The sequence below is a fragment of the Herpailurus yagouaroundi genome, unplaced genomic scaffold (genome assembly GCF_014898765.1).
Source record: "Herpailurus yagouaroundi ecotype Mexico unplaced genomic scaffold, PumYag 163, whole genome shotgun sequence".
NCBI lineage: Eukaryota > Metazoa > Chordata > Mammalia > Carnivora > Felidae > Herpailurus > Herpailurus yagouaroundi.
The window spans coordinates 66,366,692-66,378,740 of NW_024412404.1; the positions used below are offsets into that span (position 1 = coordinate 66,366,692).

Genomic DNA, 12,049 nt, shown 5'->3' on the forward strand with positions numbered 1-12,049 from the left:
ATCATTGGCCTGCACCCTCACCCAATTATAAACCCTGTACAAATAATGATGACCGTGTCTGGCTTTTTAGGGGTCCTTCACAGAGATTCTCGTATGTCCCCATTTGATTCACAGGTCGGTACTATCCTAACCATCCTTTGACGGACACCAAAGTGGAGCAAAGCAAGCATCCTGACAAGGTCCTTGGAGGTCCAGGCTCCTCCTGGCGTGCCAACAGTCTCGGCTTTGACATAGCTCGGACCCTGCGCTCTGCCCCAAGGACTGCATACTTTGCAGGGGGCTTCCCGGTAAACATTCCGAAGTACCGTACACGCGGGCGGATTCACGGGCCGTCGTGGCCCAAGGGAGTCCATATGCTCCGGCATCAGAGATATTAAAAGGGCTGCTTTGATTAGCAACTCTGGCCCTTGTTTCCTGGCTTGTTTCTAAAAGATCAAAGGGTGAAGCTTTGTGTTTTCATATGTAGGAATCTAACACCTCCAGAAGGAATAATATGCAATTTTAGGACCCCGTATCTGGGGAAGGTTATCAGGCAGGAGAAAGATTAAAAAGAAGGGAAGAAAACAAAAGAATTTATTTCACCTGTTCCGAAGGAGTGTGTGTGGATCTGTAAGGACTTGGATCTAGGGTCCCAAAGAACGCAGCCGCTCAAGGCCACCAGCCCAGCTTCCGGCTCTGTCCCGAGACTCGTCCCGGGACGGGGCAGGGAAGCAGCGGTGTGCTAGCCTGGGCTCCCAGAAGCTTCCTCTCGGACAAGGCCTCTCCCCTCCCTGGGCCTCAGTTGCCCACAGTGATCTCTCAGCGCCCTGCAGCCCCAGGCATCTCGGACTCCTGGTGCTGGGGGCTGCGCAGGAGAGCCCACGTGTGCTGAAACCCTCTGGCTATTGACTGTCCCGAGGTGGGGGCCTCTGCCCAACGGGAACCGCCTGCCAGGCACGGCCTTCGTCTCTGATAACCAGCTCCTCCCCTGCCCAGCCAGTGGCACGGAGCCGTCTGCCATCAGGAATAGAGCCAGCCGTCGCCAGCCGCTCCGCTCTGCACAGAGGAAACCCCTCCGACCCTGAACGTACAGCCCAGCACACCCAGGAAGACGTTTCCCACGGGCCGCACAGAGGGCTCGGGCGCTGAACCCATGTTCTGGGAACTCTTAACAAATCAGTCTCCTTCCCGAAGGTGACACTGAGATGGTCTGCTGGATTTACTACCCCAGCCAGGCCAGGTTCAAGGGCATGGTCGGCAGAATGATGGCTCCTAAAACGTCCACATCTTAATCCTTCAAGCCTGCCAGCGGGTGACCTAACATAGCAAGGGGGGGTGCTTTGCAGATGTGATTCAGTTAATATCTTCGGATGAGGGAGGTTCCTGGATTGTTTTGTAGAAGAGTGAGGCAGGAGGGTCCGAATCAGAGGGGGAGACTTCATGGAACCAGAGGTCAGCGGCACGGGGAACCTGAGACACATAAAGACCCCCTGTGGCTCTCAGGTGGAGGAAGGGGCTCCAGAAGGCAAGACGCTCCAGAAGCTGGAAAAGGCAAGGAACAGACTGCCCCCTGGAGCCTCCAGAAGGTATGTGGCCCCACCCACACCTGCACTTCAGTCCCATGAGACCCGGGTGGGACTTCTGACCTCCAGAATGGTGAGGTGATACATTTGTGGAGTTGAAGCACCTGGGTTTGTGGGAGACCGGTCAGCGGGGCTCTCCTGTGGCCCCTCTCCGTCCTGGGCACCAGCATCGGGACCCGCCTCCAGCCAGCAGTGACCCAGGCGCCAGGCACCGGGCCCACAGGCACTGGCCATCACTGGCCCAGGCATCCCAGGAGGAAGGAGACAGCAGCCTGCCCTCTGGCTGACATCTTCAGCTCGAGACCTGTCCTTAACTAACCTTCAGGGGTTGGAACGGAAGTCTGCGTTATTCCAACACCCCCCCCCCCCCCGCTACGGGGACGTGAAAGCAAGACGTCGGGGCCCCTGCCTTTGTTAGAGGCGGGAGGGCTCCCGGGCCACAGGGGTGCTGCCCGCGCCGGAGCTGGAGGTCCAGGGGGAGGGCTGGCAACCGGGAACACAGTGTTCCCATCCCTCCCCTGCCCCAGGCAGCCTGGGCGGGCCTTGCCTAACCCCTGCAGGCCGGGAGGGGGGGGGTGCATGGCTTTACAGCGCGCAACCCGGCGGCACAGAGCTTTTATGGAGCATGAAGCCGAAGGTAATCACGCTGGCCGTAAGTGATGCACAGTTCAGCCACCGTGTGAGCTCCCCAGACGGGCTTCTGGGCCAACAGGGACCATAAACCCTGTCAGGGCCGCGAGCCTCCTTCCCCCTCGGATGCAGCTCCGGGGACAGAAGGCTCCCCGCCCGTCAGGGGGCCTCGCTCCTCACCACACGCAGCCCTGGTCTGGCCACCCCCACGCCCTGGCCTGTGACCTCCGGACTGGAGGGGGCTGGTTTTCCTGTCCTCACGGCAGCTTCACCTGGAAAAAGGTTGTGGGTCAAGCCACATCGGAGGCCAGCTCCGTGCAGGAGGCGACGGCGGACCCCCGGCCTCTTCCTGCGCGCTGCCCTGTGTGCCTTCGGGCTCGGGGCGCACACGGCCCCACACGTGGTTCGGGAGCCTCCTCGGGCTGGGCTGTGGCTGGAAAGGGAGCTGCAGGCCGCAGCGTCGTGCATGCTGTTTGACAGCACGGGGCCTGAGTGGAATGTTCTAAAGCATCCCTGGCCCCTGCATTCGTCTGCTCACTTGACATAAAAGAGGGGCCACGTGGACCCACAGCGTCTCCCCGGAGCCCTGACCTCACCTGACAGAGAATAACCTCTGTCAGCTTGGCTGTGGCTGACACACCTAACGGGTCCCTCGGCGCCCGGCAGCCGGGCGTCCCGTCCCCACCGCCCCCCCCAGCCCCGGGGGCCCCGCCCCCTACGCTGACCAACCTGTTCCCTCCCCTAGAGCCATGGAGGGAGACGGCACTCAGCTGGGAGTCCAGGGGTCTCCAGGTCCTGGAGACCTGCCCTCGGGGGCGGCTGTGCCTCTGCGTCTGTACCACCCGAGCCTGTGGCTTCATGCCTCAGCGTCCTCATTTTTGAAAGAAGGCTGGCGGACTGGGATCTAGTCCCAGACGGTCGTGTAAGTCCCTCCAGGCTTCGATTCCAGTTTCTAGACTTCTCTCGCAATTTTCCAGGTTCGTGCCAGGACCCCAGTCACGGTCAAGCTGGTGTCCCTCCCCTCAGACCGACGTTCCGGGCAGGTGCGCCCACGCCTGGCTCCCTGAGCCCGGCGGCCTTGGGTCACGGCCGCACGTCCGAGGCAGCTCTGCTCAGCCAGTCGCAACCTCACCCGGGGCAGTCTGCAGCCCCCCACTTCAGCTGGGGTCAAGGGGCGGGTGCAGTCCGTGGTCCAGGGCCCCCAGGCTCGGCCTCAGCTGCCCTGCCGCTTTCCCTCTCCCCTCTGCCTGGAAATCACTCCTTGGCAACACAGACATCCAGATCCCTGCCTGCCGCTCCTTCTGGGACATCTGATCCGGACAAAGCCCAAAGGGGAGGAAGGACTGTGTTCCAGGAGATGTCCCAACAGGCGAAACAGCAGGTGGTGCCCGTGCCGGGGACACGGTTGCCCCCCTCTGCCCTAGAAAACCTGCACTGTGGGTTTTCAGAACGAAGACCTGATCCCACCAAACACAGCACTGTCATCGTTACGGTGGCTCAAGGACTCAGGCGAGAGATGTTCATGGAGAAAAGGCTAACTAGGGCCTGTGGATGTGACACGGTCCTGGGGCACATCAGTTTGTCCCACAAGTAGCTGGGCCATTTCACATGAGAACTACTGAGGAGCAGGTAGCCTCGGAAAGGCAGGTGCCCAGTGGCTTGGAGCAGAGAGGGGGCGGCCTTGGCTCCAGGCCAGCCCCCCAAGGTCCATCACGGGGACCAACTTCAGATCACCCCCAGGCTCTCTCACCTGGCTCTGGGAGGCTGTCCCACTCACGGAGCGGATGGCCTCCTAGGTTGTTGACTGTAAGTCACTGGTTTCCCAAAGGGCCGGGCAGCGTGCTGGGTCCTAAGAATGTTCTGGTCAACAGCAGGGAGGAGACTTGAGAGCAAGAAGACGCTGAAGACAGATGAGGGAAAACACCCACCACTCTTGGCTTGGGCAAGCCCACAGCTGTCATGTGGTGCCACGGGGTTTAAGAGAGATGGGGTTTCAACTCTGGGCCCTAGGCTGCCACTTGCCCATATCGTGTTGTCCTGACATTAGGCTGAAGGGAGGCCCGTGGGTCCAGGCAGGGTCCAGGCAGGGGTCCGAGCAGGTGTTAGTCTAGCAGGTGAGTTTGGACAGGAGGTTCAGACAGGTGGCTTATGGTCAGGTGGGTCTAGGCAGATGGGCTTGGGCGCATGAGTCTGGACAGGAGGCCTGGGCGGCTGGGTCCACGGAGGGGTCTGGACAGGAGGCCTGGGCCAGCAGGGGGCTCTGGGCAGCTGTGTTCAGAGAATTAGGGACCCCGCTGAAGCCTACCCCAGATAGGCTAAATGGCGTCAGAGGGACTCCTGGATACCCAACCTCCCCTAGTGCAGACAGCAAGGTGGGGGCTGCCCGGGTTGGACTGACCTCCAGCAGAGCCTGTGGGACCCTGCCCTGAATTCCTCCCAGTGTGTCGGTTTCCAAAGAAAACCAAATAACACTGCAGCAGGGATCAGGGCAAGCCGGGAAATCTGGTTCTCTCGAGAGCCACTGCTGAGGGCTGACAGTCTGACGTCCGGGGTCCTCCCTGTGCTGCCTCTCCTTTCCCCGGTGTAGCCCGTGTGCAGAGACACTAGAAAACATGTGCTCCAAAGAGCCGCACGATGGCAGGACCCCCGATGTTCTCCGTCAGGTAGACGCGGCTCGTTTTGTCCCGAGGGGCTTGCAACCAGGCTCCAGGCACCGCTGTTACCGCTAGGAAGAGACTTCACACCCGGGAACTTAATTGGTACCATCCTCCCCAGCTCCTGGGTCAGTCCCCTGTTCCGGGGACACGCTGACCCCGTAAGCTCCCGGTGCCGGGTCCAGAGACACCCAGCTGGCATCCGAATCCCGGGAAGGGCCAGCACCCTGACTGCCCCAAAGTGTAGAAGCAGTCACTGCCCCCTGACTTCCATCACCGAGCGTCCAGAACAGGGAAAGACGGGGGCTAATCAGACCCTTACTAGGAGATTATTACCAGGAAGAGAGCCGAGGGACAACAATGAACATGGCACCCACTTCCCATCCAGGCTGCAAAGAACCCAGTTCCTGTGCCGTAGGGACACGTGTGGAATTGAACCAAAGAGCTGGTGGCAGGGTAAATAAACGTGAATCCCCAAGAGAAATCTGCCCATCCACTTGTTACGGTTGGTTTCAACTAGATGGAGCCAGCTGTAACATGCAAAATTAATTTTATGTACCATTTTATGCACATTTTAAGTAATATGTATACGTTCGCCTTCTTTAATCATGCTGCATAATTTTTGGATAGCTGCCATAGTCCCTCTTCTCCTTAACTGTCCCAGTATCCCAGAGGATGTAATTAGCACATCACAGCTATTTAAGTCTGGTACAGAACATCCACACTTAGCAGCCCTAACAGACGAAGATCCGGATCCCATCGAGTGGAATCTGGGCTTGCAGTTGTGGTGCGCTAAAAGGTTCCCACGGTCGCCTTTTGGATGGCGAACTGCCAGGGCTGCAAGCTCCAGGGGTGAGGGGTGTTTCTGCTTCTCTCTCCAAGCATGCCCGCCCTCCACCCCACATACAGGCAAAGACTCACTTCGGGTCCCTGCCTGTCCCAGGAGGACTGTCCTGAGGGGACAGAGCCCGATGTCCCTTGCAACTCACCCCCAGGGCCGACGGCTCTGGACTGAAAGGCAGGGTGTGGGTGCCCTTCATTCTTCCCTCTCTGTCCTCACCGCCCCCATCACGTCCAGGAAGGGCCCTCTGGCTGGCACACAGGCGGCTTGGATGGGGTGACAGGTTCAGGGAGGAGTAAAACCTTCCCTCTTGTGATAGTGTGATGTGGACCAAGACGTGCACATTTGGTCTTGTTTCTGGCACAGGGTTCCTAAAACCCTAGGCGTTTCGTACGAGGTGAGAGCAGAGACAAAAGGCGAGATGGCCTTCTTGCTACTTGAATGACAAGCCCTTTGTGCTAATGAGGTGACTTTGGGGCAGCCCTCAAGGATTGGGGGCAGGTGGCCAGGGAACTAACCATGTGACCAGAGGGTTGGAACTTTCAACCCCGCCCACCCCCTCCTCGAGGGAGTGGAGAGGGGCTGGGGGTTGAATCCATCACCGATGGCCAATGATTCAGTCAATCGTACCTACATGACGAAGCCTCCATAAAAACCCAAAAGGGGGAGGGTCGGAGAGCTTCCAGATACTGGTGAACACGTGGAGCGTGGGGGAGAGTGGCCTCTGGGAAAGGGCACGGATGTTCCTCACCCTCTCCCCACACCTCGCCCCTGCATTTCTTCCACCTGGCTGCTCCCAAGTTGTATCCTTTTGTAATAAACCAATAATGCAGAAAGTAAAATGTTTCCTGACTTCCATGAGCCACTCTAGCAAATTAATCGAGACACAGGAGGGGGTCTTGGGACCTCTGATCCATAGCCAGAAGCACAGGGGACAGCCCGGACTTGGGATTGGGGTCTCAAGTTGAGGAGGGGCAGTCTCGGGGGACCAAGCCCTTGACCTATGGGATCTGAGTGGCCTTCAGGTGGACAGTGTCCCATTGAGTTAACCTGCAGGCCTCACAGCTGGTGTCACCGAATGCTGGGCGTGGGACAGTCCACCACGGCAGGCATTGTGCTCTGGGGTCTCGTGACCCCAGCAGACCCGGGCGCGTGCTTCTGTCTGTACCTCCTCAGCCTGCTCTCCACCCCACGGCGCTTACTCAGGGAAGAGCACACAGCTAACCAGGTGGACACCTGCTACTCCAGACGAGGGCCCGGCCATACCCCGCAGGACCTGTCATCGTGGGGAACCGCTGATGACGGCTCGTGTGAGCTCAGCTCCAGGACGTGGAGGCCGGGCCATCTCTCCTGCGGAGGCCGGTCAGACTGGTGAGACCCCAGTGTGACACCAGACAGGTCGTCCCGCTGCTGGGAAGGGGTGCCGCCCAAGACGCCGAGGGCACACAGTTCACCCACCGCGACGCTCGGTGCCCTTCGTCCTGCCGTGTTCCTGAGGGAGGAACAAGGCTCCTGCCCCCCACCCTGTGCGGGAGGCTGAGCGTATGTGTGAAAAGACAGGAGCGGGGGTGGGGGGGGGAGGGCAGGAGTGGCCGCTCCCAGGCTCCGTCCTCTCCGCAGCCCCCACGCAGGGTGTTTTTGACGACGAAGGTCCATGGAACCGTGCCGGCCTGTGCTCCCGACCACAGTGACTTCCATGTCTTTGCAGAACTCCTGAGAGCATCTGTCTGTCCTTCTTTGGTTACTGCACGACACCTCTCTTCCCATTTTCAGATGAGCAGCACAGAAGCGCCAGGAAGTCATCGGCAGAGCTGGGCTCCTGCTCCGGGGACCCGGCCTGCTGTCCGTCCGGCCTCTCGGAGAGGAGACGAGGAGCCCCAGGAGGCTGGCTCTCAGCTTCGGAACAAGGCCCAGGACCCCCAGACCGTCTTCACACAACAAAGGCCCTGGGAACCCCCATCCTGACCGTGGCCGAGGCTTCCCGACGAGTCTGCCTTCACGGAGATCCAAAGCGCCGCCTCCCTCACTGTTGCGGGCACAGGACCTTTTCATGGCTGTGAGTGCTGGCCACTTGGTCCCCTGTCCGGCCAGAGATGCACAGAACCGGCAGCCTGCCCCGCACAGGTGAGGGGCCACGGCAGCTCCTGACACGACACTCCATCCCCGCCTCGGCATCAAAGCGAGGCCGCCTGAAGACTAATAAAACTAAGCCAAGAGCCGAGCAGAAGCGGCACGTCTCGCGCTCCATTCCGGGAGCTGCTACCGGGAGGCCTCTTAAGTGCGGATCTAAATGGCAGCCTCCTCATGCGTCTCCTCCGTCTGCCTTAACGAACCACTTTGACATTTCACTGAACATTAGAATCCCCTCCCCGACAAGTAATGTCCCACCTGTCCCCTCTTGGACATAACGAAAGGCTCAATTGTGCTAAGGGGACAGCGTGACACTTGGCGTCTCTTCAGTGGGACGTACGCGAGGCAGCGATGGTGCCCGGCCTCCGGGCCCAGCTGCCGTGACCGCGCGGGACCCGTGCGCACGCCCTGCGACGCGACCAGCCCAGCGCCCTCGGGGCTGCGTTTTCCACTACTCTCTTCTTGCCAAACATCATCCATGTATGTTGTGCTTTGGGGAACGTTCCTTTCTTTCTGGAAAAGCGCTACCAACTTCCTCCAAGAACTTGTCTTTTATATTAATTCGTTTAAAGCCAAAAGCGTCCACTACCCGGATTTAGAAAAATCTGGAGAACCTACTTTTAAAACATCACACTCGGTAAGTTAGGAGTTATGAGTGAATAAAGAGACACCACCGATAGGTGCTAAAATATCCAATAAAATCAGAATAAAAAGTGTGGCGTTAACATCAAGTCGGGAGGAGCAGGGAGCGCCCCCCGGGATGCCGCACCTCCAGTCACCTGTTCCAAGGGGGGCTGCCGGAGCCTGACGCGCACAGTGGCTGCACCAAGCACGTCTCTCAGTGCCTCCAGGGCCTGTCGCTACTGCCTGACCTCTCGCTCCAGGGCAGAAGGCCACAACCAGCCAGCGGCTTCCCCGTGGCCCCACCACGGCCACGAACACGCACCTCTCGCGAGACCACCTCCGTCCTCACGGTAACCGCACGGAAGCCCGGCCGCAGTGGCACCTGCTGTCGGTGCCGGCTTCCTGACCGTGAGCGTCCCCTCGTCTTTGAGCACACCGTGGTCTCGTCCCACGCTGCTGGGAAAGGACTTCCCGTTTTGCTATGACGGCATTGCAGGTGGAAAACTTGTACTACGTCCACCCTGGCGTTTTGGAAAATGGTACTATTTCAAACCCAATGTTCGTTTTTTTTTTTTTTTTTAATTGTACAAAAATAGTGAATTACTTGTAAACCCACAGTCTTCTCAAGAATTTCAAAACGTTAATCGCCGGCTTTGGCATTTATTGTCATTTAAGTGAAAACCTCATGAATTTTACACTTTATTTGATAGTTACTCGACTTTTTTCCGTGTCTTCAACAATTCCAAGGAATATGTTTTAATTATTTTCCAATAAACAGAGGAATTGCTATGTGGGTCGAAAGCCAAGTTATAAAAAAGGAAGAGGAGGATGGGAAGGAGAAACGGAGAAACAGAAATCTGGAAGAGACTAAAGAAGACTGTTCTAGAATTAACATACCGGAAGCAGGAGCAGATTGGGAAGGACAGCTCAGATGACGCTGCGTCTCTCCCTCTGGCTCTGACTCCCACTTCGAGGTGGATGGGGTGTCCCTTTTTATGAAAGTTCACACACTGTCTTCATTTTCTTCTTTCTCCTTAAAATACCATGCCCCCAATTATGCCATCCTTAAAGCCTCCCAAGGGCATTAAGCTAAATGAGCCTCTCAATGGCAGAGTTGGCCGAAGAAATTTTTCTGGGCTCTGAAACCACGCCCAGTGGTTAAGCGGGCACACACTCTTGTCCCCTGTGTCCACTCGGTGTCAGGGCACTGACTTGGCATTTCTGAAGGGCTTAGCATGATGCCAATATTTTTAAGAAGGCTGTACATCTGGCCGTGTCTCCTGGCAGTGAGAAGAGCGGAGAGAATCTTAGCCGGGTGAGGACAATTAAGGAGGCTGTTGGCTCGGCGCTTAACGCACACCAATAAGCCCCCCTGCCCGGGAGGAAGCAGTGCCTTCTCCGCTCTCACTTCCAGACCAGCGTTCGCACCGTCAGGGTCTTTGCCGACCCTGCTTCTTCCTCCCACACGTTCAATTTCTCAGCTCCAACTGGCTAAAAATGTGACCACAGTGAACAAGGCAACAGAGTAAGAATAGTTTGATTTCCACTTTACGTGTTTTGAGTAGATTCCAAAACTTTGACTTCTTTATTGTGATTCCAGTTTCCCCCTCACCCCCAGCTCTGCAACGGTCAAGAGGATCCTTTCCGAGCCCATTTGGGCTGCACCACTTACCCTGGATCCTCAAGAATCTTCTAGAAATCCTACATTTTCTCTGGAGAATGTTGGTCCGAGATTAAGGCTCAGGTTCCATAGGTGATGTGTAATTCTCAGATCTGACCAGGGCTGGCAGGCTGACCCCTCACCCTTCCCTCCAGAGGAGGGTCTGCTCCCCAAGGCAGGAAGGGGGCCTTTTGACCCAGGGGACCGCCACGCAGAGGGTGTGCCTTCCGGAATGAGATTTCTCAAGACCTGAGCAGGGAGCCCTGGGCATTGGACTGTGACAGGGGACCCACTTACGAAAGCACAGAGCTTCTTGGGGGTCCCGCCCCGCTCCTGGGTCACCTGACAGCAGCTGCCGGACACGCCAACACCCCCACTCACCTCCAAGGGACCCAGTCACACGCCCCCACCCTCCCCGACCTCCACCTCACATTAACCCCTCCTGGAATACTCCATCTGGGTGAGGGTGTCCTTAAAGCACCAGGGGCAGGTTCAGATGTCCAGACACACAAGTGGCCGGCGAGCACGACGGGTGATAGAGCCCAAATCCCTCACCCGCTGTGGGTCCCTCTGCCCCCTGACTGCCTGAGAAGCTGGCTGACCCTCGAGAAGGGCCGACTACCAGCAAACCCCAGCACGAGGCCGGCAGTGGGCGGCTCGGGTTAAGCTAGTGAAGGAGACATGGTTCCTCCGGGCGGGAGAGCGTCGCTGCCGGTGACAGATGGCGGTGTCGGTAAAGAGTGCGACGCCGCAATTAGCAGACCACTCTGCTCGCAAAGCCCCCTCCCAGCTGGAGAGTGAGAGAGTGGGGGCCCTTTCACCCAGCAAGGTCAGGGGTCCGTCCCCATTTGCAGGGGACGTGCAAACCCGGCCCCTAGGGCGTGGAGGGGGTTCCGTCAACACTCACATCCTTCACCCAATGGCGGCGCCACGAAGCCCAGAAGCTCCGCTGCAGGCGGAACAGGGTCGGAAGACACAGATGAGGCGGCAGCTCCCGACACATCGGAGCAGCAACACAGGTTCCAGCCAGCGAGTGTCATTCTGACTCAGAAAGTGCGTCCCCGTGGCGGGTGGCCCGTCCGTGCACGTGCACAGGGCGACCGCGCCTCCGTCCAGCCAGCGTCCTCAAGGCCTGCCCGTCCCATCCTGCCGGCCGAGGCGGCGAGAAGACGCCGGAGCCTGGGCCCTGCTGCCGGCCACTCGGCCGGAGGCCCGGGAAGGGCACACGCCGACGTGTAATTTGCGGGCCGAGGACCCACCCTGCAGCGAGCGATTTCCCCGACTCCGCTCAGCACTGTGCGTCCAACACGGTATGACCTACGGGGCAGACAGACCACGGCTTCACAGTGAGAAACGCCCAGTGCTCAAGGTCACACATTCCACCTAATTATAACCCTGCAAGACAAGGGCAGCATCCCCAGCTCGGCGTGACAGGGCCGCTCCCCTGTGCTGAATTTACCCCAATCCCCTACACACGACTTGTAAAGTGCACCTGCCTTAGACACACACCGGGCAGAGTTTGCTTACAGAAGGCCCCAAAAGGCCCCGAGCAGCACGTGTGGCATAATAAGAAAGAAATGTTTGGTCTTCGTCCTTCACTGCACCCCTGGCACCGACCTCCTAAAGCCCTTGGGATTGGCTGAGTGATCGGAACACCTTTTTTTATTCGCCGGGAGCCCCTCTGACCACCGCTGGGTCCACGCAGACGAGGTGACTCCTGGAGGGCAGGGCAGGTCACCAGAAAGACCAAGCAGGTGATTCGAAGGTCGGTCCTTCTGTTCCACCCCCAGCCGCCAGGGAGGGGCCGCAGATGGGAGTCCAGTCCCCCAGCCGGTGATGCCGGTGATGCAATCAGTCATGCCTTCGTAAGGAACCTTCCAGAAAGCCCCCGGAAGAGCGGGGTCCGGGGAGCTTCCTGCTCGTGGACACTCCTGCCCTGGCGGTGGCA

At 58.6% G+C, this 12,049-nt stretch overlaps 1 protein-coding gene across 1 annotated transcript in view; it reads right to left on the reverse strand.

Moving 5' to 3' along the window:
* TCERG1L (transcription elongation regulator 1 like) overlaps positions 1-12,049 on the reverse strand; it is a 166,810-nt gene that overhangs the window by 52,779 nt on the left and 101,982 nt on the right. The gene's annotated exons all lie outside the window — the stretch shown is intronic.